We start from the raw sequence: 13,562 nt of genomic DNA, 5'->3' as shown, positions 1-13,562 counted from the left end.
AACAAATCTACAAGGACTGGGAGGTAATGATGATGATCATAATGTACTATTGTGGACATGTGCCCACCTCTCTGGTTATCACCAATTGCCTTTCATGTAACCACATCACAAGACATGGGAAGGAATGAGATGGGCACAAATTCTCCAGCTTACTCCAGACCTGCTAAATCAGAAACCCTAGAGGTGCAGGGCCCCCAAGGGATACAGGCTAAAGTTTCAAAACCCCTGTACCAGGCCATTTACCAACTGCTTCTCGCCAGCCTGTCATCAGCAACATTTCTCAGATCTAACATTTTTTAGATCTCTCGAATCTAAAAGCCACTGTTGCAGCCCAATCTGTGGGGGGAAATTCCATAGGAAAGTTCCCAAGAAAGGCAACAGAAATAATTCTTTCTAGCTTTAGTTGTAAAGAGTCAGGAACAAATTGCCTGTAGCAACTGCTTTCCTGTCTGCAGTCAACAAGAATACCTGCAGAGGACTTCCCTGGTGTCGCCGTGGTTAATAATCTGCCTGCCAATGCAGGGGACACAGGTTTGAGCCCTGGGCCGGGAAGATCCCATATGCTGCGGAGCAACGAAGCCCATGTGCCACAACTACTGAGCCCACGTGCCACAACTGCTGAAGCCCACGCGCCTAGAGCCCGTGCTCCACAACAAGAGAAGCCATGACAATAAGAAGCCCGCACACTGCAACGAACAGTAGCCCCCGCTCGCCGCAACTAGAGAAAGCCCGTTTGCAGCAACAAAGACCCAATGCAGCCAAAAATAAATAAATAAAGAATACCTGCAGAATAGAAGAGTCAGGAAAAGATCCACAGAAAATCGTCAGGGGAAATACTCAGGCAGAATAAAGAGACAGTTGCATTTCACTCTAGCAGGTTCCTTCCTCAGGTCATGGGCAGGTCACTCAACTGCCAAGCTTCCTACAAGTTATGAGAATTTCAACTGGGAATCTTAAAAGCTGAAGATAAATTTTCTTCCAGTTCCTGATTACACATTGTAGGATACAGACTTGCCTCAGAAGCCATTCCTGGAGCCTGACAGTTACACAAACTAGTTGGATGGAGGCAGAATGCCAAAAGGAACACTTCCTTCTGCTAAAGATGGGGTTTCCTATTACTCAGTGGCTGGGGGCCTCAGGGAATCATATCACAGCCTCAATTAGGTGGGTGCATATCTTATCATAGCTCCCCATGACATGGAGAAGACTCACCCCTGGGGTGGGGTGGGGAACAGAAGCTTTCTAGTCAAATCACTGGCAAGATTCACTTGTCTCTGGGTGCCGGGATAGGAGCCCCACCCAGCTGGGAAATTAGTTGATTTAGATGACTGACGGTAAGTGAGTTAGGATGTACAGACTGCAGGATCCATCCATATAAATAGAAGAAAATATACCTTCAACCTGTTTTTATCTTAATTCTTTATCTCTTCAACTCTAAAGAGATACTCTGAAACTCTGCTACTCAAAACATATTCAATCTATTAGCAGCTTCAGCATCACCAGGAAGCTTTTTAGAAAAATAAAACCTCAGTCCCTGCCCCACCCCACTGAATCAGAATCTGGTTGTAACAAAACCCCAGTAATTTGATTTTTTGGATCAGCCCATCTGTGAGCTCTTTTGGACTCAACAGTATAAAAATTTCAAATAATCAGTAATAGGGCTGTGGCACCTGTGAGGAAATGTAGGTTTATTTTGTCTAAAGAGCGCTGAGAGGTGTTTCCTGGATCAACATTCAGAGAGCTATTAAGAAGATAGTAACCAGTTAGTTGCCACATCTATTTAGGAATATAAATGTTTACAAAAGTTAACAGTTAAGAACAAGGGGACAAATAAATAAATAAATAAGCTTTAAATATTAAAAACATGGATCAAAACATACCGCCATAAAACTTTGGGAGATTTTAGTTCTGAAAATTGCTTACCTACAGAAAACCTTCCCTGACTGCCCCCTTCCTATCACAAATTAGTTTACCTGGCTTTTCTCAATCCTATGTGATCTTACTCCGTGGTATATTTGTTTCTCTCATGAAAATGTAAACTCCCAAGGACAAGGCAATTCTCTTTTTCAGTTGAATCCCCAGCATACTACTTGATATGTAATAGGCACTCAACAAATTTTTACTGAATGAACAAAATGATATTAGAAACCAATGTGTATTAAATTTCAGAACTTCCATTAGTATATATGGTAGTGGTGATCACAAAGAAAGGTTTTGGGGGAATACTGGAAAAACTGTATGGTTTAAAGGAGAAGGGACATCTGGACATCATAATCAATGGTGTAGAAGTGGGAATGTTGGTATTCACAAAACAAAACAAAAAAAAACATTTTGGCTACAAGCGGAATCTCCTGTAAGGAATTAACGGAAAACAAGCTTGGAGAAGACGACAGGTGCCAGGCTGTCAAGGAGCATGAACAATAGCTAAGGAGTTTATACTCATCTTGTAGGCCTTCAACGAGGAGACTCAAATCTTCCAGTAGACCTCAAAGATTTCCTTACTATACCTCCAAGCTTGTCACTACCATACTTCTTTCTTGTTAGTGCCAACAGAGATGAAAAGGGCACCTCCTTGGTCAGTCAAGCTGCGTAAGCACAGCACCTTCCACCCCACCCCCACCAACCAGAGGAAAGGACATCCTTGTTTATTAGCATCAGTGAGATCACCTTGATGATCTCACAGCTTAAGTGGAAGCTAAAGGAGCTCCCCACATACCTGAATGGTAAACAGTAGAAACCAATTATGATTTCTGAAACTTAGGAGGCAGGAAAGTGAGTGCAGCAAAATGGGGTTTTAAGAGTATTAATCTTGTAACCCAAAACCAATGAACTAAGGGTGAAATGGAGGTAGGCACAGTGACAGAAGTGGAGGAAGATCTAGGAGTTAATTCCAATAGTGCAGGCAGCCTGCGCCAGGGTGGCTACATCAGGAATTGAGAGGAGGGGTTGTATGTAAGAAGAAAAATCACCAGAGCTAGGGTAAAGAGGAGGGGGAGAAACTCGAGTCTTCCTTCGAGGTTTCGTGAACAGTCACCAGCAAAATGAGGGTGACATCAATCGAAACAGAAATATGTCAACAAAGGATCTGATTTTAAAGGAAAGATAATGGGGTCAGCAACAAAATCAGGAAAGACGGTACCTAGTATCCACATACACGTTCACCTCTAAATGATTAAACAGAAAAAACCTGTTGATTAATCTATTTTCCCATATAACTGTGAACCGCTTTCAAAGCCATCTAATAATTTTAGATTCCTGATGATGAAACATGGATTCCTTACCTATGCCGCTCCTCCATTCCTTACACTTCCTTCCCACTGTCAGAAGATAAATCCTAATACAGTCTACTTTTAGGGTTAAAGGAACAGGACATAGTGTTTCCTCCACACTTTCCTGCCTAGTTATTACATAATTTGATAAATGAAGTAAAGGACAGTAAGCTGCAACAACAACAACCAGAAAGAGCCAAAACCGGGCTCTCCTTCCCCAGCCCATCCTTTCCAAGTCAGATTTGCTTCTAACAGGGAAGAAGCCTGGTTTCCAGAAAATAATTTCTTTTTTCCAAGTACACGGGGATAAAAACAGAGACAAGTAAAGCCAGAAGTAAATTTCTACTCATTAGGCAACTGTTCCTTCAATTCCACGTGCCAAGGATCCTTGCATTTGGAGTGATGATTATTTACTGCCATCACGTTTTTTAAAAAATTACTTACGTTATTTTCTTTTTCAAAAGATTTAATTTTATTTATTTTTGGCTGCATTGGGTCTTCTCTGCCGCACATGGGCTTTCTCTAGTTGCAGTGAGAGGGGGCTACTCTTCGTTGCGGTGCACGGGCCTCTCACTGCGGTGTCTTCTCTTGTTGCAGAGCACGGGTTCTAGGCGCACGGGCTTCAGTACTTGAGGCACATGGGCTCAGTAGTTGTGGCATGCAGGCTTAGCTGCTCTGTGGCATGTGGGATCTTCCCAGACCAGGGATCGAACCAATGTCCCCCGCACTGCAAGGCCGATTCCCAACCACTGCGCCACCAGGGAAGTCCCCCAAATTACTTATGTTATCTTCTGTATATAAACAGCACATCTTATACTGGAAGTACATCAAATTTCTCTTTCAGGTAAGATGTCACATCAAGGATGATCTCATTTTCAAAAGAAACGGTCTTTGAAAAAATAATTAATCCATTTCCTCGAAGAGTTTTTAGGAACATAAAACCTGCACAGTGCCAAGCCAGGCATAAAAGTTGCCAGGGTTCAACACGGAAACATCCTTGTGAAACTCTATTAAATTAAAGAGTCCAGCAAGGGGAGGAAAGAGGCCAAGGATGGCACAAAAAGGAAAAGGGGAGCAAAGTTAACTGAAGAATGCGTTCAAAGCACTGAAGCCTGTTCTCAGTTGTTGACAAATCCAGTTATCTTTTTCCTCTCTGCCTGTGATTTTATTCTGAACCCCATAAACAAGGAATACTCCATGTACTTCCTCCCAAATGTGAAGAAAGAAGTTCATTCCAGTATTCTCACCTTCAAAGCTTCTTTCTCATTTCCAAGTCACAACATATAAACCTAAACTCCTGTTATCTCTCTCCACCTCTTCTTTCTACTCCTGGACCAAACTGAACAGAACCTGCTAGTCCTCAGGATGTCAAAATTCTTTTGCAAATGCTGTCTCATTATGACTTGGTGATTACGTGTTTCCTTTGGCTGCTTTCATATTTATCACAGAATGAGTGGGGAAAACTACCAAGGAAAACTTGAAGGATGAACAACACTCCATGGAAAAGTTAGCCAAAAAATTTAAAAGTAAGTTATGTATTATAATATGCCAAGTATATAAAATAGGTTTACAATTTTCACTGGAAAATTGTTTCTATTTAGTTTCCCCAGAAAACTTTTTACTCTTTTACTTCAATTCCCTTATGGAACTGTAGATTCCAGTGTCAGGTTGAAAACCATGCATCAAATCAACAAAAAACAATTTAAAAACCATTCCTCTTCTTATTTTCAGGTCCTCTTCTCAATTATGCAGTACATGTGGAATTTTCTCTACCCCCTACTCACATGATTTTCCTGGGAACTACCCCTGAAATAAGCAAGTTTTCTCTCTACTTCTTTCAGGAAACATGGCACAACTTGGGAATCAGCCCTACAGAGGCATTTTCATCCTCTAATAAAGCAAGACTCATATATTCGTGTCATGTTTTTATGTTTTCCAAACGCAGGATCTTGCATAACTATTACTATTAATTTTTAATTTATTTTTACTTTATTTGTTTTATTCTTGGCTGCACTGGGTCTTCGTTGCTGCACATGGGCTTTCTCTAGTTGTGGCGAGTGAGGACTACTCTTCTTTGCGGTGCGAGGGCTTCTCATGGCGGTGGCTTCTCTTGTTGTGGAGCACGGGCTCTAGGCGCACGGGCTTCAGTAGTTGTGGTACGCAGGCTCAGTAGTTGTGGCTCATGGGCTCTAGAGCGCAGGCTCAGTTGTGGTGCACGGGCTTAGTTGTTCCACGGCATGTGGGATCTTCCCGGACCAGGGCTCGAACCCGTGTCCCCTGCATTGGCAGGGGGATTCTTAACCACTGCGCCACCAGGGAAGCCTGCATAATTACTTTAAGTCCATGCAGAGCCAGGGTGACAGAACATAAAAGCCAAGAAATAACACAGAGTCTGAAACAAACTTATCTGACTTCAACAAAAATCAGGTTTATCAAGTGTGACCCTCTGCGCTGAGAGGCAAACCAAATCATCTGATAGGTCTCCTCCATTACTAACTGCTTTGACTAAAAATAAACACTGATGCTTCCATAATATGTAAGACTATAGATGGCTGATGCTATGACAGCTGAAGAGCAGAAATCCCCACCCCTGCTTCCCCTCCACCCCCTCACCCCACTATCTTAGAGTGCCTAAAGTTTAGGGCGAACTTTAATTTAAACAATTAATGATTTTATTATCTTGATTTCAGTAAAAAAAATATATAATTTAACGTATATTAACTTTTTGGAATTAAACATTTTGATTAATAACCACAGAATAGGGACTTCCCTGGCTGTCCAGTGGTTAAGACATTGCCTTCCACTGCAGGGTGTACAGGTTCGATCCCTGGTCAGGGAGCTAAGATCCCACATGCCCCACGGCCGAAAAACCAAAACATAAAACAGAAGCAATACTGTAACAAATTCAAAGACTTTAAAAAAATGGTCCACACTAAAAAAAAAAACAAAAAAACCCCACACAATACAAATAAATAAAATCACTAAAATACGGGATAGCACAGCAGGAATTTGTTACCAAAAAGAAGTGTAAAAACAAAAACAAAAACTTGCAGTGTAAAATGTACACAATTAGTATTTTTACTCATTGGTTCATTAATTTTAGAGGTGTTAACCACCAAGCCTTTAAAACTAGCAAGCTGCAGTTCTATGGCTTCAAAAAAAGAAAACACAGAAAAATATCCAGTATCCCCTGAAATATAGACTAGAGGATTATTTTAAAACTGGCTTTGGAAAAAAACAAAACAAAACAAATAAAAACAGCAACAACAACAACAAAAAACCTGGCTTTGGGTGACTCTGTAGGAAGGAAAACCAGGCTTTAGTGATGAACTTTGAAAAACAGGCCTGATTAATTTTACAGGGGCAACTTCTACCCTTATAAATACCATTACCATCCCCTTCCCCAGAAATGCATTTATTACTAGGATTCTTAAAAGTGTACTCTACTGACAAAAACAAAATCAGGATAAGTACCTGAGGCTGCTATTTAAAATACAGTCATCGAAGAAAAACTCTAAAAACTGGTTAAAAACCAAATGGAATTCAAAATTCCTTAAAGTAGAATAGAACCTACCCAGATGTTCACACCCACTTTATGTAAGCAGATTTTAGAGTCAGTAAGGTTTAAGGACAGATAAGCAGTTTTAAAAGGAGTTTCCATCAATGGCCATTAATAGGAGACTGGTTAAATAAATTGGGCACATCCATACAATGAATTACTAAACAGCTGTTTAAAAATGAAATAGGTCTATGTACAATGATACAGGTTGCTCTCCAAGAATACTGCTAGATTAAAAAGAAGTCAAGGCACACAGCAGTGTGTATCCATCTGTGTAAAAAGGAAAAACACACATATATATGTGTGCATGTGTGTATATACATATATATGTATGCATATAAAATGTAGACACACAGGCAGGCAAACACAAATATGCTGATAGATATCTCTAGAAAGAGTCAGAAGAAACTGATAACAATGGTTGCCTCTGAGACTATGGTCTGAGATAAGACAGAGACTTCATTATTTACCCTTTGGTGCTTTTACAATAAAAACATTTCTATTTACTTTTTCAAAGACAACACACACACACACACACACATCCCACAAACTCAGAAACTTTGAAAAGTTTTATAAAAGATGGTTCAGAGCACCAACTCTTTAGAGATAGCTTATTTCTTCACAGGGAGATGAGAATTATATTTAGAAAAAAAAAAGAAAGAAAGAAAAGGAAGTAAGGAAGAAAAAGAGAAACTCCTGCTCCTTCCTCCCCACACCCCAGGTTTAGATTTCTGCACTTTTTTTTTTTTTTTTGACCGTGCCACAGTGCTGTCAGGGCTGTAGGAGAATTCCTGGCCTGGGTCTTAATTCCCCGACCAGGGATCGAACCCGTGTCCTCTGCAGTGGAAGCACAGAGTCTTAACCACTGGACCACCAGAGAAGTCCCAGATGTCTGCACATATTCAAGACTGCCTTTATTTTTTCCCTTTTAACTACTTCTTACGTGGGAAAGTTACATAGACTATGCCTTCCCTTACAGCCTGTAGGGGCTTATTTAGGAAAGCCATTAGCATGAGTCTCCAGATAATAGGTAGGAGGACTGACCTTCTGGCTAGGCAGCTGACAGCTTTAAAAAGAGAAAAAGATGTTGTAAACGGATTGTTCAACAGTCTGTAGGGGCCACAGAGTAACCACACAACTGTTAAGGAGACCACAGTAAACAGCACCATACTATTAGGCATCTCCCGCAGTGCTGTCTGGATTGTGGGAGAACTCCTGGCCTGTAAGGATCATGCCCTCCAGGGTTCCTGGTCCAATCTTAAAGACAAAGAAGGAGCCCAAGGCCAATCACAATCCAACAGACCCTCCTGCCCCTCAGGCTCAGCTGGGAGGTGTCTGGTTAGAGCCTGAGCTGTTCCTAGCCACAGTGGAATAAATTGTTATAAACATGCCTACTGAAACAAGGACTGGCTAAAATAAGTACCAAACATTTAATTACCAGCAATTTTGCTTTCTTAGGGGGATTGAGGGATGATTCTTTAAAATGCTCTTCAAGAAATATAGATAGAGGGCTTCCCTGGTGGCACAGTGGTTGAGAGTCCTCCTGCCAATGCAGGGGAGGCAGGTTCGTGCCCCGGTCCGGGAAGATCCCACATGCTGCGGAGCGGCTGGGCCCGTGAGCCACGGCCGCTGAGCCTGTGCGTCCGGAGACTGTGCTCCGCAATGGGAGAGGCCACAGCAGTGAGAGGCCCACATACCACACACACACACACAAAATATATATATATAGATAGATAGAAATTTGTAATACAAATAGAAAAGCATTCTACTGAGTTAAGAATTGCCTCCAAGTAAAATGTATAGCAGGTTCCCAATCCAGTTTTCTCATTGTGGCAAAGATGGTATTTATTTTGTTGAAAAATTTTTAAAATGTCTAAATAAAGTTATATATTGACTCAACATCATTTCTTCTCTTTACTTCCTCATTATGTAATGTGTAACTCATTAGTACCAGACCAAATAAAGGCCACTAGAAATAATAAGGTTGGGATGAATACATGCAGACACTTCATATTTAGACACACACACACATTTATTGTACCTATATACATATATTTTCACATATATATTTTATAATATTTAATATATATAAAACTACTATGCCATTTATTTCAATAAATATTTACTGTGGACTTATTATGCATCATTTTTTAGGGGTTGGATGAAGATAATCTAATAGAATTAGTCACAGATAATGTTCAAAGTGTAAATGTTATTGGTTGCTTTTCTTTTCACCTGTTAATTGAAACTTTATTAAACTGATAAAGGCAAAAGGAATCAGTATAATCACAGTAAGTAGGGTAAAGGCAGGGACCATTTTCTAAAAAGAGAACTGGGGCTTCCCTGGTGGCGCAGTGGTTGGGAGTCCACCTGCCGATGCAGGGGACACGGGTTCGTGCCCCGGTCCGGGAGGATCCCACATGCCGCAGAGCGGCTGGGCCCGTGAGCCATGGCCGCTGAGCCTGCGCGTCCGGAGCCTATGCTCCGCAACGGGAGAGGCCACAACAGTGAGAGGCCCGCGTACCGCAAAAATAAATAAATAAATAAATAAATAAAATAAAAAGAGAACAACTAAAAGTAAGTGTATGCTAAATGCTAAAGGCAGTGCACAGGCACTAAGGGCTACAGAACCAGAGAAAGAAGTAGCCCATGCAGACCGGGGCAGTCAGAGAGATGGCAGGGTACAGGCACTTGGGAGAGAGGACTCCAGTGAATGGAAGGAGGAGCAAAGGCCTCCTAAGTGGGAGAGGACTGGAGGGGAAATACTGTGAGCAAAGGCTTGGAGGTAGGAATGGAAGTGATGTGGAGGGTGATGAGGGGCGAGAGGCGAGTGCATTTCTGTGTGATGAGAAGTTGGAGATTCACTAGTTAGAAAGAGGTTCCTCCTGCTAACATGGCTAGCAAGCAGGCAAGACAGAAGAGACATCATCCATCCATGAAGGGAGCTGGGGAACCAAACCCAACCCCTCCCCTTGGCTTTATCAAGTTCTAACACTAGAGCAGGGACCCCAGCCGGGGAGTCAGGCTAGGGGAGTGAGAGTGGGTGGCGAGTAGGAAGAGGTGAACAGCTCACCCTCTGACTCCGTCTCTAACAGGGTGGCCATGTGTTTTTGTGTCAATCATTGTGTCAGTCATCACACACCACATTGCTTCTGCTACGGTCTCTTCATCGTAATCCTAAGTCACTGAAACGGTGGTGAGACTTTTGGAAAACATGACCCGGCCCTCTGCCCATGCTCTTGATTGTGCCTCAGTATGAAACCACTATGGTGTTCTGCCTTGACATCTGGGGAAAATCAAGAGGGCCCAAAGGGCCTACCTACAAGCTGCTCTTCCCACTCTGCTCCCTCAGATAAGGTCCCCAAGCCAAACAACCTTCTGTAGCACAGGGACTGCTCTGGCTTATCCCTGAGTAGAGGATTTTAATTCCTTAGTCAAACTAGTCAATCACATCCTCCCCTGGAAACCAGGGTCACCTCACCCTCTTGATACTACAGAGTGTGCCTACTACAGCCCCTGGTGGTTCCCTCTGTCCCCAAGTGCAACCTCCACGTGGCCCTGTGTGGCATGCTATGTCCTCCTCCCCTAAGGTGTGTGTGACCGACAAACTGCTATCAATCTCACCTGTCCAGTGTCATGTGTTTGACCAGCCTCGACCCTCCCTCACCAACAGAGTGAATAGGACATAATTAAAACAACCACCAAAGAGGGTGCCATTTTCTGGGATCCTTAAGCACAAAGCAGGTGCACTGGTGGTTTCTGATAGGATTATCCTGAGAAATCATATCGAAGGGTACACGAACTTAGCTTCATGAATACCTAATTATACTTTGCATATACATCTAAACAGACTCTGCCTGGATAAACTCAAGCCATTCTCAAGTTAAAGGTATTACTGTTATGTGTTACTAAAATACGACCTAGTCCATGTTACCTAAAATTAAATGTTACATTACATACAGACTCCACTATAATAAAATAGTGGGGAATTAACAAGGAAACCAGTAGTTAAACCAAAAGGACATCTGCTTAGGGTCCTAGATCTTATTTTATCCAAGCCTACTTGAATGTTCCCATTTTCTAACAGGAACCACAACCTGTAATTCGGATTTCCCACTGACATGGGAGAAAAAGATGGTAGGCTTCTCAGGAGCCTGTAAGTAGCTACAGAGGGGAGGGTTAAACTATCGCTCATGAATAAATCAGTCCACTTCCTTATTTAAAACCATATGAGGGAACTTCCCTGGTGACACAGTGGTTAAGAATTTGCCTGCCAGTGCAGGGGACACGGGTTTGAGCCCTGGTCCGGGAAGATCCCACATGCTGCAGAGCAACTAAGCCCGGGCACCACAACTACCAAGCCTGCACTCTAGAGCCCGTGAGCCACAACTATTGAGCCCAAGCACCACAACTACTGAAGCCCACGCGCTCTACGGCCCATGCTCCACAACAAGAGAAGCCACCGCAACGAGAAGCCTGCGCACCGCAACGAAGAGTAGCCCCCACTTGCCACAACTAGAGAAAGCCCACGCGCAGCAACGAAGACCCAACGCAGCCAAAAATTAAATAAATAAATTTAAAATAAACAGATAAATAAAACCATACATGAACAATTCTATTTACTACTTCTCTTCCTCAGACACTATCCACAAAATAACTGTCTTAAAGGTCTACCCTATACCGCTATGAATCATCAACAACCGCAAAGACCCATACGGAACCCATTTCTTTCTCAGAGTATACTGGGAATACAGGTCCATTTTTCCAAGACTGAGGGGCTGCAGACAGCATCAGGAAAGGACATGCGTTTTGTCCTCCACTCTTAGTATCAGTGTATCTTTCCACTAGTTACACTGTTGACCAGCTTCTTGCTTATTTTGAGCTCCCTTGATTGAAAAAAAAATCACAACATTTCTATCAAACTTGTTACCCAAGCTTCTAAAGCCAGAGTCAGAGAAAACGGAAGGAAAGTGAAAATAAACCTGCATTCAAGAAGTGAGATAAACAGATTCACTTCTAACAGGGTCACAAACATTTCATCATAGTTTCATACAATTCTAGAAGTAGATGCTAGAAATGCTCTGCTTTGGAGCAAAACTGCCTGTTTGAATCTTAGCTCAGCCACTTACTAGCTAAGTGAAACTGACTCTTAACCTCACTATGCCTTCATTTCCTCATCCATAAAATGGGGATAATCATAATGCCTACCTGACAGGGCTTTATGAGGATTAAATGAATTAATACAAATAATGCTCTAACAATGCCTGAGACGTAGAAAGCTCACTTGCCGTGTGTACTCTCTTTCTCCTCATATATATGTTTAGGGGGTCATCTCTATTATTAAAAAAAATAAATTAGTATTCTAGACATTTAAAAGTCTAGACTTGTAGCAAAAAGGACAGCAGAGAGAAGCTTCTGCATCATCAGTCATGTGAAACAGCTCATCACCAGAGTATACTTCTGAGTAAAGAACTCCTCCAGTGCACACGTCTGAGTAAAGAACTCCTGCAGTGAGATCACGTGAGCTGTGGTTTTGCAGGTCACTCCTGGGCTTCCATGTTTAATTTCACTGCTTCTTTGTGGTAGCTTACTACCTGTACAGTTAAGATCCAAAGCTCAGAATAATAATGGTTTCACGCCTATCACAATACAGTCTCCTGTTTATAAAAGAATTTCCATCACCAACATAAATGACTTAAAGGTACCCTGCTAGGTCTCAAGATACTTTTTAAAGTATCTTTCTAAAAGCTAGCTTTGGACTTCCCTGGTGGTCCAGTGGTTAAGACTCTGTGCTTCCACTGCTGGAGGCATGGGTTCGATCCCTGGTCGGGGAACTAAGAACCCACATGCCACGCGGCCAAATAAATAAATAAATAGCTTCATCCCTCTTTGGTACATAATGATCACAATGATGACAACCTTAAAGACCAAACAGGCTGAAATGGCCTGTGAATGACGTAAGAAGCAAGTGTCACTTATGGAACGAAGTTGCTGATCTCTTTGCTAATATGAACTTCACTTCGCAAGGTAAAGCCAAGTACCCGTACAGACTTTCACATGGGACTAAATAGCAGAAAGAGGCTAGTAGACAGCCCTTCAAAACACTGATCCTCTGTTCTGAGCCACTAGCTAAAAGCACAAAAAAAGAAGAGAGGAGGGAAGTAAGGAGAAATTAAGATACCAGGAAAGAGGGGAAGAGGAGAAAAATAAGAAGCAGGTTAGAAAGACAAAGTGTCATCCGCTCTTCCATCTGTGATGTGTGTTACCCTGGCCATTTACTGAGCTCCTGGTGGGTTAGGCTTGGTTTTAGGTACTGAGGTGACAGGCAAGAAGGAAGACACTGTTCCTGCTAAGGGGGAAATAGGACTGACAGCCTCTGCCTTTCTCACATACCTCCAAGATAACAATAGCCTCCTCGGGACAGAGATGAGCTACCCCTAAACTTCCCATTTGTCCTAAAACTTTCCATATTAAAAAGCAAGCAAACAAACAAAACCCTTTTCTCTCAACTGGAATGTAGGGGGACAATGAGAGGGAAAGGAGGGAGCATTTTACTTCTCACTTTGTGTACATTTGACTTTTTTTTTTTTTTTAAAGGATTCTATATAACTTTTTTTTTTTTTTTTTTTTTTGCAATATGCGGGCCTCTCACTGCTGTGGCCTCTCCCGTTGCGGAGCACAGGCTCTGGACGTGCAGGCTCAGCGGCCATGGCTCACAGGCCCAGCCGCTCCGC

At 42.3% G+C, this 13,562-nt stretch overlaps 1 protein-coding gene across 3 annotated transcripts in view; it reads right to left on the bottom strand.

Moving 5' to 3' along the window:
- FGD6 (FYVE, RhoGEF and PH domain containing 6) overlaps window positions 1-13,562 on the bottom strand; it is a 111,479-nt gene that overhangs the window by 73,221 nt on the left and 24,696 nt on the right. The window lies entirely within an intron of this gene.

This window comes from Mesoplodon bidens (assembly GCF_964165515.1).
Source record: "Mesoplodon bidens genome assembly, chromosome: 11".
NCBI classification, from domain to species: Eukaryota; Metazoa; Chordata; class Mammalia; order Artiodactyla; family Ziphiidae; genus Mesoplodon; species Mesoplodon bidens.
Note: the sequence above shows the minus strand (reverse complement) of the source record. Positions and strands in the feature narration are given on the sequence as shown.